This window comes from Onychostoma macrolepis, chromosome 03 (genome assembly GCF_012432095.1).
Source record: "Onychostoma macrolepis isolate SWU-2019 chromosome 03, ASM1243209v1, whole genome shotgun sequence".
Classification (NCBI taxonomy): domain Eukaryota; kingdom Metazoa; phylum Chordata; class Actinopteri; order Cypriniformes; family Cyprinidae; genus Onychostoma; species Onychostoma macrolepis.
In genome coordinates this window covers 48,859,758-48,875,197 of record NC_081157.1, presented here as the reverse complement: position 1 = coordinate 48,875,197, position 15,440 = coordinate 48,859,758, and the positions used below count along the sequence as shown (strand labels likewise).

General features: G+C 34.3%; 1 pseudogene; it reads right to left on the bottom strand.

Annotated features, from left to right (window-relative positions):
• Positions 1-1,544: 1,544 nt before the first annotated feature.
• Positions 1,545-11,505, bottom strand: LOC131537084 (GTPase IMAP family member 8-like; annotated as a pseudogene).
• Between the last annotated feature and the right edge of the window lie 3,935 nt (positions 11,506-15,440).

The following is a 15,440-nucleotide window of genomic DNA, read 5'->3' as shown; positions in this document are numbered from 1 at the left end:
AAGTATATCGTTTATAATCGGTAATTTGTATACTTTGTTTGTATTTTGTTAAGAGTTATAAATGTTGGAAGCATGCTAGCCTTTCACATGCATTATATTTACATTCAAAGATCAGTATAACTAACGTTACTGCAGTTTACCAATGTAAATGTAAACGTTGTATAATTAATGTGTTACTGTATTTTGTTTGTTTTATTTAAGTAAGCATTGTATTTATTTTGCAGTTTCACAAAAGAATGTAACAGAGATTGAACTACGTGATTGCACTCAAGCCAAAGTAAAGAAGATTTACTCAATCATCTGAGTGGACACTGAGGCTGATCATCAGTCATCTTCTTGCAATGTTTGGCTATCTGTATATGCTCGACACACACGCATGCAGAGGACAGAATAATGCACATTCTTTTACTTTCTCTTCTGAATTTATCTGGATTTAGGTTCAATTTTAGTCTAGCTCCGTGTTCAATCTGACTCCGATTTCAAGTGATCATTAAATTTAGACAATATTTATAATTGAAAACCGATCACAGACATCGATTGTATATTAATTTAGATATTTGATTATTCTGAAATCCCATACTTTCAATTATTCGTTCATTAGGGACCAGGTATCACACAGTAATTACACTTCGGCCGATAGTGAACCCACGGACACAAACTCGTCAGTTCTGAACTTACTCAGAGGGTGCAGAGCGGTTATAATACCTTTAAGTGAGCTGCTCCTGCAAACTCATAACAAAAAGTGTATTTTTTTCATATAACCACGAGAGCTACACCGTGTTAAGCCAGTGACAGTCAGAAATCAGAAGCCTTTAATGGTGGTCCCCATGGTTCATCCATCGGTGCTTTGGTGTGATCTGTCCTGAACGCAGATTTGCGGAAATACTGCTACACATTAATCTACTTGAAAAATGATTTCAGAAGAGTTCAGAATAAGTCAAATATAACATTTTATTATCAGTCAGGTAAATATGTATTAATTATGTCAATTGCATAGTCAATTCAAAGATGTCAAATCATATCAATACAAAACATAAAATGCTCAAAGATTAATCGAAGAGTAAAAGATGCACACCAGACCTCTGGAAATACATAGTATGGAGTGTAGAGACACCACACTAAGGGGTCATTCTGGCTACAGAATCATAATGACTGATTTGCTACTTTCCTTAAATGCTACCAGAACAAAGGGCCTAAACATTTATTCTTACAGATTAGATCTGTGTATGGGGATGAGAAGCCTCCTGTAGAAGCTGTTCTCGTGCACCAAATGGTCACACCTGTAGAGCAATGTTTATCAGATTCTGAAAGGAGGCCGCCCACAACAGGAGTACAGAGTTGATTCAAGTTTTCAATATTTCTCATAATATAAGAGACCAATTTACCAATCGCACAGAGACCTTTAAAATGATACCAAACATGAAAGAAAAATACAACATTGACAAAATATAACATTTGTGGCATATGGATATTCTTGCTTTTGGGGAAGAAGAGTGAGGAGGAGAGACAGAGAGGGCAGAGGGGAGAAGAGGGAGGAAGGGGTCATAAATGATCAAGGAGATAAGTTTTGGTGTTTGTTCTCTTTGGAGATCTTTTGTTCTCTTTGGTACATCTCTTCTCCAGATTATTTTCATGGCTTTATTGCATGGCATCTGTCTTTGGGAGAGTTCCTGAGTTTTGGCCTCAGAATTAATTTTATAAGGAAATAAATTCACTCCCTACACAGCACTTACATATTATTTAAATGTACTCCAGAGTTAAAAATATCAGTCTCCATGATGAAAGTCCTCAGAGGTTTAGGGTGCCTGAAGATGGATGCTGAAGTGAAGCATTTCTTGAGGATAATGAAGAGTTCTTTGACAAACATCGGTGTCAAATGGATGATGAGGGAGAAGTTGTGTGGCCTTAATTTCACTAAAATGAAATGAACAAAATCAATATTCTTACATATACAGAGAGAAATCAATAATCAAACTCTGAGAAAAATCTTATTAAAACAGGTCATGATATTCAGGTGAAATGATCTGAATGAGAAAGTTTTTTTTGTTTTTTTTTTTGTTTTGGAAATTAAATAAACATTGATTCATTGTTGCAGATCAATTCAGAGTTATAGAATATGCAAAGAAATAGAGTTAAAAAAAACATGTATGATTAAGAAGTGAATAAATAATTTCTTCAAGCAAGGATAAAAAAAAATCAAAACAAATAGAATGGTTTTGGAAATTTGCATCATGCACAGGTGTCTTAATGTGATAATTTGCCCACATTTACCTGAACTCATCCTTCAGCTTCATATTATCTTAAAATCCTATGCACAATGTCTTCAGCAAAACCAGCAACTACTCCAGCAGCTGCTCCAACAACAGGAATATAGTAACCCCAGTCACGAGCTCCCTTTGATCTGCATGGTAGTTTTGCTTCAGCTTCTTTTAAAGCTTTAGCCACTTTCACAAGTTTTTCATGACATTCACGCTTTGCTTGTTCTGCTGACAGCAAAAGCAAAACAATTAATGATATCCTTAAAAAAATAATTGCACAACAAAACATATCTATCAACACTTGAGAATAGGGAAAAACATATTCACTATTATTTAAGAGTTTTCCCTCAACAAACTCCTATTTAGCTGCTTATTAATAGTAAGGTAGTTGTTAAGTTTAGGTATTGGGTCGGATTAACGGATCTAAAATATGATCATGTAGAAAAAGGCATTTATATGAACTTTATAAGTACTAATAAACAGCCAATATGTTAGTAATATACCTCTTGATATTTCTACATTTGATACGATCATAGCAGAGCCGCTGAAAATCAGAGATGTGACATACTTTGATCTCCCGCTGTGCGCTCACGTGGTTCATGAAGCTCTCAATAGTTCCAAACAACTCGAGGGATAGACAGCACTATTTTAGGAATACTATTGAAAACTATTTTAGGCAGAGCAAATGTCTAATGAGTGCTGCTCTGCACTATCTACTGGTTGTAATGGTAATTCAGCGTGTTTTAAATGTCAAAATAAAAGTGTACGTTTTTGTACATTGTGAAAGTTTTCGTTTTACAAATGAGGAGAATCTTTAAAGAAAAACAAATGTTGATGGTCATCACATTTAAATTGAAAAATAATCAGACGTTTGAGCTTTGAAGTGCTGGAAAAAGTTAGAGCTCATTCATCTTAGGATGCATCAAAGACACACTTGTGTTGTTTCTCTCTGCTATTGCTATACCATTGCAAGCATTTTGATTTCATGCATTTCCAATGGCTTCAATACATGTAGATGTGCTTGTGATTTGAGGACTGCAGCAGCATGTATAGGGTCAGGAATGAAAGAAAACGTGGGACTGCTACATAAGATTTGATGGTGTCATCAGAGTTTGCCATACCTAGGCTTTTGGTGAATTGATAGTTCTGCAGTATGATGAAGACCAGCAGAAAAACACAAATGAGCCCGAAACACACTGCCAAAAATCCATAAAATCCATATATTCCTCCTGAAAAACGGAGAAAACACACAGATATCCATTAAGAACAAATCACATATTATAAGATATAACCCCTAAAATCAACATTTGCAGGTAATTGATAGGGTTTTTTTAACGAGTGCTCTTTTGAATGCTCCTTTATAATGACAATCACCGGAAATTAATATACAATACAATATACAAACAATGTATGCTGTAAAGTAAAAATAATACAATTCTGTGTTAATACACTAAAGGCTGGGTTAATACACTAAAGATATATTTCTAAAAATCATTCTCATTATTAAAGAATAGCAGAGAATACCACACCACAAACGTTTGAGGTCGCTTTTTTAAATGTTTTTGAAAGAAGTCCGTTATGCTCATCAAGGCTGCATTTATTTGATTAAAAATACCACTAATAATTAAATTCATTTTTACTGGATTGAAATCAGGGCCGGATTATCCATAGACGGGATTGGGCGAGTGCCCTGGGGCACCAGCCAATAGGGGGGCACCAAGTGATTACGATAATGACAAGACCTTTAAAATATTTTTTCATGTTTTGTATATATTATTTTGCTGGAAGAGATACAGATGCATAGAAAAAGAACAGTTAATGATACAATATACAGAAAGAATATCAAATATATGCACGCATATAAAGAATTGCGATTGGGTCAGGTCACAGTGTATTTGCCCCCTCCCCCCAGTCAGAGTCAAGCATATTTATTCTCAAATGTATAGGCAGCATCAATTTGGCGGTTGTGCGAAACGTAAGTTAAAAAAAAAAAAAGAAAGAGAAAATATCACGACACATTGCCAGGGCTATACAGTGCGACTGAAAAGTAGCTACTGCGTGCGACTATCAAAAAATATTTAGGAGCACCTGTGCGACTAACCCGATCAGCATAGACTATTTGTGTTTGCGCTGAGAGGAGCTTCAAAGATTTCTGCTCGTGTGTTTGTGCAGCGTTGAGTAATGTATCGCAGACATGATTCCTTGAATGCAATGTTAATCAGAATCCACTCACTGCTCAAAATATTTTTGTTCATTGCTGAGTTATGCACGCTCACAAATCCTCTCCATAACAAACAAAGTGTAGACGGTGTAAATAAGAGATTCGTTGTGCAGTGCAGAGATCTTCATTGATTATAATGGAGTTTTGTAAGATTGCGATGAACTGAAGTGAGTAACAGCTTTTAAAGATTATTAAAGGAGTTTGTAAATGTGATATTAAATTAATACAACAGCTCAATAAACAGTAAGTTATGTAAAGTGATGTACATTGTATGACTTTTAACATTATTGCCTGATTGTGCTCTATTTGGTCAAGGAACATAGTTTCAAACAGTCACAGCCGAGCCGCTGCTCATCATTCAAACACAGCGGTGTTTCATTTATGAATGAACCTGCGTTTTTAAATGAGTCTAGTGAGTCAGTGATTCAATTACCCACTCATAAAGACGGTCACTTGCTGCATTCCTGAATGAATCACCTGTTCAAACGAATCAGTTGAATGAATGATTCAGTGAAAAAAATCAGTGACTTGCCGCCATCTACTGGCAGTTTTATTTTTATGTTTAAAGTGTCCTTTCAGTTATTTAAATCATTTCAATCAAACAATAGTTCTATATTCAAAATTTTATATTTAAAGCATTATTCTCACAACATTGTTATGAATTTAACTTTTGTGTTCTTCTGTGCCACCTTTGTAGTGGAAACTAATTTTGTTATATGATTTCTTTTGATTAGTAACTTATTCTTCTTATTCTACCTGTTCTTATTCTATTTTTTTTTTATTAGAAATTTTGGAAAAATATACATTTTTAAATCTGACAATGACATAGCCTACCTTTAATAAAATTAAGGGGAAAATATGGAAAATATATTTTAAGTGTAGTCAGATGAAGTACCAGAAGTGTTTTAAGTGCATTACTTATTCTCTCTTTCTCTTCTTCATGTTTCTTCATCAGTTCTTCTCTTTCTCTGTTCAGTTTCTCCATCAGGATCTTCTTCTTGTTTTCTTCTTCTTCATGTTTAGATTGAAGAACTTTTTTCTCTCTTTCCATTCGTTCTCTCTCTTGTTTCAGTCTCTTATTAAATTCATCATAATCTCTCTGTTCTTTCTCTCTTCTTTTCTCATCCTCTTCTTCTCTTTTCATCTTTTCCTCTTGTTTCTGTTTCGCCCATTTCTCTCTTTCTCTCTTCATCTTATTTTGCATTTCTCTCTCTTTCTGCTCTTTCTCTTTCATTAGTGATTTATAACCCTCTTCTCTCTCATTAAACACTTCTTCTCTTCTCTTTCTCTCATGGTCATGATTCTGTCTTTCATTCTCTATTCTGTTCATCAGTCTGTCTATTTCTATCTGTAGATTTTCTTTTTCTTTCTTTACAGTCTCCTTTTCTTGCATCATTTCATCTTTAAGCATCTCTCTTTCTCTTTTCATGTCGTCTCTCATGTGCTCCTCCTGTTCCTTCATTTCTCTTTTATATCGTTCTTCTCTTTCTCTGAGTTCTTCATCTCTTTCTCTGACTCTGTCCATCAGGATCTTCATCTGTTGTTCTTGTTTTCTCTCTCCATCTGTCTGAACATCTTACAGTAGTAACTCCCTCCGTTTTCTTTCAGCATGATGTCTATCTTCTGCAGTAGATCAGTCACCTGTGTTCGGTCTTCAGTCTGATTATTATTGAACACATGATATCTGTTTCCACACGCTTCAATCAGATTCATCAGAGGAGATCCAGGTTTTCCCAAACACTGATCGATGGTTTTCTTCTTCAGGTCATCTCCTCTGGTGAAGAGCACCATGGTGTACATTAATGAGTTTTCACCAAACGTCTCTTGGATGATCTTCACTGCTGTTTCCTCTTCTTGAGTGAATCGTCCCAGAGGAATCAGTAAGAGAAACACATGTGGTCCAGGCAGGATCATGTGGATGCAGTTAGTTATTTCTCTCTGGATCTCCTCGTTACTGAGTTTAGTATCAAACAGTCCTGGAGTGTCGATCACAGTAACACGTCTGCTGTTGATTTCAGATGTTTCTCTCTGACTCTCTTTAGTCACTGATTCAAAACATTCTTCTGCTGTAAACGCTTCTCTTCCTAAGATTGTGTTTCCAGTTGCACTTTTCCCAGCTCCAGTTTTTCCCAGCAGCACAATCCTCAGATCATCTTCATTCTCTGATGAACCTGAAAAAGAGGAAATACATCAGTTGCAGCAATCTTCATTTCCTGTGGAACACTGAAACTTGACCTTTGACCTTATTTTTGTACAATCAGAATGTTTCCCTTTCAAATTTTTAAATTAAATTTTGAATTTTTTAACTTTATAATGTTAAATTTTGCAGTTCTTCTGTTTAAAAGACAAATGTATAAAACTTTAATATAACATCAAACCGTACTCTAGTAAAAATCTAATTTTAAAAAAGCTGTGTAGTTTAAGACCAAACAATTTTTCTTACCTTGTGACAGTAAATGTGTCTCTAGTGAATGAACTTTCTTCTTCATCTCTTCATATTTCATCAGTTTCTTCACCTGCGCCTCCAGAAACATCTCTGTGGAGAAACACTCTCCTCTGTTTTCTTCCAGCATCTGCTCGATGTTCTCCATCAATGTGGACACTTGTGTTTTGAGACCAAAGAACTGATGTCGTCCTCCAAACCTCTGAATGACAGACTGTGTTTCTTCACTGAGTTCTTCTGTCTGACGCTCTGAACTCTGCTTTATGAGGATCATGATGTGTTTGTTGATTCTTGAGCTGAAGATCCTCTGGATCTCCTGTATTTCTGCTTTGTCTTCATTATTGAGCAGAGCGTCAGGAATAATGAGGAGGAAAGCATGAACTCCAGGATCACAGAGAGACACACAGCGGAGAGTCTGACGCATCACTTCCTCCTCCGAGAGACCAGTCAGAGCTGGAAGCTCCAGCAGATTAATCAGGCGATCATGAAGCTCCACGTCTGATCTTCTGTCTGTCTGCTGCAGGATCTGCTCTGATACGGAGGATTTTAATGAGCCGTCACTCCCGCACACAACCAGATTCAGCTTCACACACTCTGAAACTGACAGAAGAAGATGATTAAAACATGTTCATTAATCATTAGGAACTAGTGTTGCACAATATATCGGTACTAAAAGGTATTGCGATACCCTGCTTTTAAAAATGGTAAGATTCCACATTTTATTAGTACCAGTACTTTAAGAATGCATTTTAATAAGAGCCGTAATTCCTGAGTAAAACACTGTTTACTTATAAGGCCGTATGATTATGAAAATGCGGATGGAATCACAGGAAACTTATAATTTACTGCATAACGCGGAATATCATGGAATCTGGCCATTTAAATCTGAATCCTGCATGTTGTATGTGTCTGTGTGTGAATGAATGACGCAGACTCGCGGTTTCGTTTACTACACACATACTGAAGTGCACATCAGTGTTAATTTCAAGTACTCCTCGCTGCAGATTGTAGCGCGGTGACGCCAGGTACCTACGTCAGGTATGTGTTTACCGCGCATGCTCAAAGTGACGTATGGTATATCTATAAAACGCAGGCGCAGTAGCGCTGTGACGTCACGTACCTACGTTACCTATGTATTTACCATAAATACGCAGGTTCAATAATGGTTCATTCACTTCCAGAACATTTACTTACTTTTGTTTTCTTAAAAATGTGCGTTTGTGTTGGCTTTTAATTGTAAGGATGCTTTGGTCATAATCACAGAGAGTGTCATTGCAAATGTGTGCAATTTCAAACATTTATGACATGTTTTATGATATGTGTTAGTATTCGACGTGACAGGGATTCTGGTGCTGGTCTTTAAAAGTCTTATTTCGCCTAAAATTAGCCTTTAAACGTATTAAAATAGAGCAGAAATACTTATATTAATAAAGTAATGAATTGCATGCATTGCAAAAAATAAATAAATACATACATACATACATACATACATACATACATTTATATATATATTCTTCATTATGTATGTATGTATGTTTCTCATATTGTCATCTTTTGCATTAACATTATCAAAAATTAATAGATACTGTAACAAATGTATTGTTCATTGTTAGTTCATGTTAATTAATACATTAACTAGTGTTAACAAATGACACCTTATTGTAAAGTGTTACCTCTTAAATTTACCTTCATGTTCATATGACTTTTAGGGACATTATCAGTGAGACGAAATTCAGAGAAGAGGCCCACTTCATATGTCTAGACAGATAGTTCTTTAACTCCTTAACATGTAGTGAATACTGTAAAAAGTATTTGAGTGTCTGTCTCTCTTCTCATCTTTCTGTCTGTCTCATCTCAACTATCTGTTTTTTGTTTTTTTTTCCTGATAGACTGTATTGCCCTCAACTGTAAAACTTTCAAATTGTTTCAGGCTATGCTTTCTCAAGCCAAGCTTAAATATTTAACATGCAGAATTGCCAATGCAAAAGGAAAATGTCCAAAATTATCCAAAATAAATAAATAAACAAGAACCATGACAGAGGACAGATTAAAATAATAAAGGCAGCAGCTATTTGCACTAAGTGATAGCAGGGTTTTCTGCTATTTAAACTACTTATTGCAAACAGTGGTAATTACCTGTACCTTAGTGTTGTAGTACATTATAAAACATTAACGTTATGCAATAATAACGTATTGAGTGTAAATTATAATTTTAATTCAAATTATTAAATGGATATATCACCTTATTGGGACAATAAAGCCCTCCCTCACAACTTTTTGATTATTTCCTTAATTTTTATTGAAAATAAATGCTTTTTTGATGTGATTTGAAATTTGAAAAGGGAGAAAAAACTTTGCTAAAAGGCGGATTCGAACCTGCGTCGATCATGTCAAAATGTGAAAATCACACGATTTACCATCTGCACCACTAGAGCTAACGACTGATGTCATCTTTTGTAATGTTGACTAGCCTAATAAGAAATATATAAGGCGCCGTTAAAGGGTAATATTACAATATACACAGTGAAGTAAAGTGCAACAGAATGTTAATAAATTGTAAATAAAATACTACACAGATATTACAGAATAAACTCTGTAATTCCGTATCATTTTACCTGAGATGAGACATGGTTAAAATCATGGATATGTGCTGTATTACATTTTATTGTTTTATTTTTTTTCCACCTTAGGGTTCTTAATACTTTTACATTTTATTAGAGTATTGTTAAGTATGCGCATGCGTTTTTATGATGTGTTACGTCACGCACGGCGCAAAAACACCTACCGTCACCACGTAATGCAAATTACACACGCAATGCGCATGCGTGTCATAGACATACCATACGTCACTTTGTGCATGCACGGTAAACATATACCTGACGTAGATACCTGACGTCACCGCGCTACAGTCTGCAGCGAGGGGTGTCTCGTTAATTTTGGCAGGCATTTTTGATTTAGTCTTAGTCTTTATCTTGAGACGAAAATGCTTAGTCTTAGTCACATTTTCCGCCTATCCGTCCGCTGCGGCTGCCATACTGAGACTAGATATAAACGTCCCTCATCTGATTGCAATCCAAAGACAGAGACGCACATTTTGAAAGACATTACAGTTAACTTAGCCTATAGGATGTATTTTGAATGTCCGGTAGTCCTCAAATAACATTTTAGTCCCGTCTCGTCTTGTTAATGAAGACGCGGCATAAATTTCGTCATAGTTTTTATCATCAGATATTAATTTTAGCTCGTCAACGTCTAGTCTTAGTCACAGAAAAAAGGTTTGTTGACGAATATTTTTCGTCTTCGTCGACGAAATTAACACTGGTGCACATGATGCTCGCGGTGTTTATGAACACATAAACATGATCTCTAGAACTGCTCTGGGGTCAGTTCATGAGCATTTTACTGTTACTTTTGAGAAAAACCATGGAGATATCACATACAAACAGAAACATAAAGGTCTTCACAGTAACCCGTCAAAATAAAAGTTCAGTTCAACTTGACATAAATATTACTTAATTTAATAATAATGCTACTACTAATAAAATATTAACAATTAGCAATATTTAAGGAATATTTATCAGAAATTTTTTTTATTTTACAATTTATTTACTAGAAAATTGTAAATACACAACAGTGTTTGTAAAAAAAGAGAAATAAATAATATAATAAATTAATTCTTTATAAAATTGAATTATTCTTTATAAAATAATTAGACATGCTTTTAAATTATTATTATTATTATTATATAATTATTATTAAAATGGAATCCAGAAAATGAATGGAAAACCAAATTTGAAAAAAATAAAACTGAATTTGAGAAAAATAATAAAACGTATTTCATAGGGCCTTAAAAAAATTTTTTTTTGTTAAACTTTTAATAAATTGCTGTTAAATTGTGTAAGGCTCACGATTTCAATTAATTAGACATGCTTTTTGATTAATATTTTTTAATGTAACCATTAAAATAGAGTGGAAAAAAGCAGAATTTGGAAAAAATAAAACAGAATTTGGGCAGAAATAAAACAGATTTCATAGGCCCCTATTTATTTCATTTTGTGTCTTTATTTTATTGTATTTGTCCTTTAGTTTGTTACTTGCATCTATGTTATTATTATTAATAAGAAAGATAAAACCTTTCCTGTTGTTCTATGTTGGTATCGGTTCAGTAGTAGTCTCAATATATTTTAGTGGAGTATCGTATTGAAGTCAATATTTTGGTATCGTGACACACTATTAGGAGCTTCAAGCATCATCACACTCACGTCTCTCTGTGGTCTGTTGCTCCATCATGAAACACTGTGAAGCTTCAGCACAGTCCAGATAACGTCCATCATTCATCTTCTCAATGTCCTCAAGCGTCTGTGAAAAAAAAATAAAATAAAATACTTGTTCATGAAAGAGGACAAATAAAAGAAATGATCTTGCTTTATCAGTGCAGTCACAAGTGAAACTTGTTAAATTAGTTTATATAGTTAGAAATATACAGCGATAGAGACTCGAACATGTAAGGTCACAGTCATTTTTAAAGTGTTATCTAGTGATTCTACAGCTTATTTATATTATATACGATCTGTATATATTAACATTCATTTTAAATAAATGATTTATAATAACTGTTAAACTAAAATTGCTTGTGTGTAATGGATTAATAATAATATAAAACATATAAAATAACTCAGTTTTTATTTTGGCCAAACAATTTTTTTAGTAATGACCTTTGATTTGGAGCAAGAGAAACTGGGAGAGTGACTTCTTTGTGTCAGGCGTGTCACTTTGCTCACATCTGATTGGTCCAATTTCAGTTTTAGATCTCTAACTCAGAACATAATCTGCCCCGGAGCAGGCTAGCTGTGGAGTATAAGTTACTATGGCATTGAACGCAGCTAAAAGTCAAGCCACTTTCATGGTACCTAAAACCCAGGATTGGTGCAAACTAAACTGAAACTTACCTGGCTAGCCAGCTAAACCGGCTTCACGGTACTGGCCCCAGATGTTCTGCACCATGTTTCCAGCATGTTTATCTAAAGACCATAAACTAAACACACTTCACATCAGCTAATATTCATGTGCCTCAACTCTGAACACAGTCTTTTACTCACAGATTTGTTTCTCATACAGTTCTGTGACTGAAATGAAAGTGAAACTCACTGATGTTCCTGCAGTTTACATTTGATGATTAAAATAAACCCATGTTTTAGTCTATCTGATATTTACATTTCATATAACATATAGAGTGTTTATAAGGAAATGTGATACCTGCATGTTTCTTCGTGTTGATGATTATGTCCTTGTTGATGTCTTGAGAATAGAAAGTGATCTGTGTGTGTGGGCGGAGTCAGTGACGTCACAAAGCTGAACACCTGTTTCTGTTTGATTAACAGCAGATAAGAGTTCAAGCTATACAAGTTCAAGAAATATGTTGCATTAAACCAGTGAAAACAGCATAAAGTGTTGTATTAATTATCATACACATATTCATATTTAATTTTAATTTAATATCAGCCATTTGTTTTCAGTGTAAGTGAAATCTGAATTAGATTGCGTGTTTTAAATCACAGATGTTGGAAGTGTGAATCTAATGTGGTTTCTGATGTAAATCAGCACACTGTCCTCTGGCGGAGAGACTGCTGATATTACAGTGGAAAAGATGGAGTCTGTTGAATTATGATTCAGAAGTCACAAAGAGCTTTATTACAAAGTACCACAACAAGAAAAGTACAGACATAGCGCAGACGTAAATAGAATTACACAGTAGAGATGAAATATAACACTAATATAAGAAAAACAGAACATTAAATAATGCACTTTATACAGAAGTATAAATATAGAGAAAAATAGAATTGTTTAAATGAATGTACAGATATGTTATTTACAAGTGTGCAATTTATGTAGAATTTTCAGTTTTGTATGTATAAATGTGTCAGTTATGATGGAAAATGTATAGTTATGAATGTTTTTATTGTTCAGGTGGGATATGGCCTGGTTGAAAAAAAAAAAAAATGCTTTTCCTGAAGCTTTCTTAGTCTTCTGTATTTATTCATAAAATGCATGAATAAATACATTTATAAATGAATGACTAAATCAAACAGATATGAAAAATAAATGAAAGAATAAGTAAATAAAATGAAAAAAAAATGAATGTAAATATACATATGAAAAAAATGCATAAAGAAAATAATAAATAAATAATAAATTCAGCATTACATTTTTATAACAAATGAACTATATTTGTTTTATCAAGTCATTTATTTATTTATTTATTTTCCTATGATCTAGTTAGTTAGTTAATTTCTGCAGGTTTTGTCCTCAGTTTAGCAGTTGCGTCTGAAAGCTGAACACACTTTCTTCTGAGGATTAATTTCATTCCAAGGTAGAAAGACAGCAAGACATGTACGAATCCACTTCAGTTCTTATGGCGTTGTGTTGCTGTCTATGGAGGGTCAGAGAGCTCTCGGATTTCATAAAAAAACATCTTAATTTGTGTTCTGAAGATGAACGGAGGTCTAATGGGTTTGGAGCGACATGAGGCGAGTAATTAATGACAATTTAAATTTCTAGGTGAAATTTCTAGTGGTCTTATTCAACTTTTGTCTGGCAATACTTCTTCTGAGTTCATCCTCTTAGATATATATATATATATATATATATATATATATATATATATATATATATATATGTATATACATATGTACAGTGGGTAAAATAAGTATTGAAAATTGAAGGGTCAAATGACCCAATATATGTACAATTCCCAGATCAATTCTCAATTGGGAACAGTAACGATGAAACAGGTAAACTAGAAATTTATTTTGATTAACTACTTGTGCAAGGAATCCAAAAAAGACTGGAGCTGCGAAGTTAAAAGAAAGAAAGAAGATGGACCGAAGGAGACAGAAGCAGAATGGAGTTGGAAAATTAGAAGATCATCTTTAAAATAAAGGGAATAATCAAATTACTTAGAAAACAGGAGGATATAAATAAGAAAATGATGAGATTGCTAAAGGAAATTATTATTTTGAGCAATTTTCATTTTGAGTTAGTGTAATAAATCAGCTCAAAAGGGAAATGTCTATAAATAATTACAATTAATTATGATTAATTACAATTATTTATATCGGCTGACAGTAATAACTGTAGCATAATTAAATTGCCATCAACTGATCTGTTCGTCCAGCAAACATTCAGTACAAGTTCATATCAACTCTAAGAAAGGATATTTCCTTGGCCACAGAAAATACTTTCCTATTAATGCATTAAAGCATGTAGCGAGGATCAAAATCGTAAAGAGACATTAATTTGCAAGGCAGAACCAGAAACTCATGAAATTTGTGCACACAACTTTTATTAATTAAACGCAAACACACATAACTAACCTAAACCAACAAACGAATAAACATACACTCACGCGTACATACAAAGGGGAGCTAAAGTGGATGAATGAAGCCATTAGAGAAACCAGAGAATGCAGTTATGGACAGAGTCAGTTAACCGCCTGAGTAAAACCATCAGCGCCGTTTATAACGGGGTCTATAACTTATACTAAACCTCTGTTTAGTTTAGTTAAATGTACGATACTTGCATTGCCTTTGTTTGTTGAATTTAAATTTCTAGGTGAACTATACCTTTAAGGTTTTTGGTTTTGGAGACAATTTAATTTGACATAAGACTGCTTTACAATGAAGCAACTTGCTTGATTTACATAGCCGGGGGTCTCAGTGTTCCCATAAAGATTCAGAGGAGTATTAGACTCTTTCAGGGCAGCTTTATAGCATTGAACCGTTATGTAAATTAAGAAGAGAATTAATGGGATTACAAATCAGAGATATTGGTCTTTCACCTATCTATTAAAATGTCTGCATTATGCAGATGATCTTACAGTTTTAATCAATAAATCAAGATGTTTGTGTTTTAAAGAAGTGTTGAGAAACCTAAGGTCAAAGTGTGGCTGTATGGTGTGAGCATGACAATAACTGGAGGGTTGAAATGAGGAAGAGAAGGTTTTAAATATGGAGGAGTGTTTTTAGGATCTGGAGAAAATAGCAAACAGTATTGAGAGGGACTAGAGGAGAAAACATGCTCGGTTGTCTCAGTGGAAATGGTTGCTCTCCCAGCTGTCCTATAGAGCTAGAGCTCACGGAGAGGTGCTTGAAAGTTTCCTTCATTCATCCTTCAGCTGAATTTAGATTTTTAAAGCCTGAACGTCTTGTATCAAAACTGATAGAGGAGATTTGGAATGTCTTACCAAGTGGCCACAGAGAGTACATCGAAAAAGGTTGGTCGATGGACCAGTTACGCTTGAGGAGAGTGTGGAAGTAAATATGGACTCAATTTTGTCTTTTGATACACCTCAGTTGGACTATTTTGAATCATCATCAAAGAAAGCAATTTCCGATTCTTCAGTAAAAGTCATACATCAAATTTTTCTCAAGAGAATTAAAGCTTCAAAGTGGCCAAGATTGTTAGGATCAGATTTCCTCGTGAGGGACAGGTGGAGAGCCCTGTATAAGCCTCCCATAGA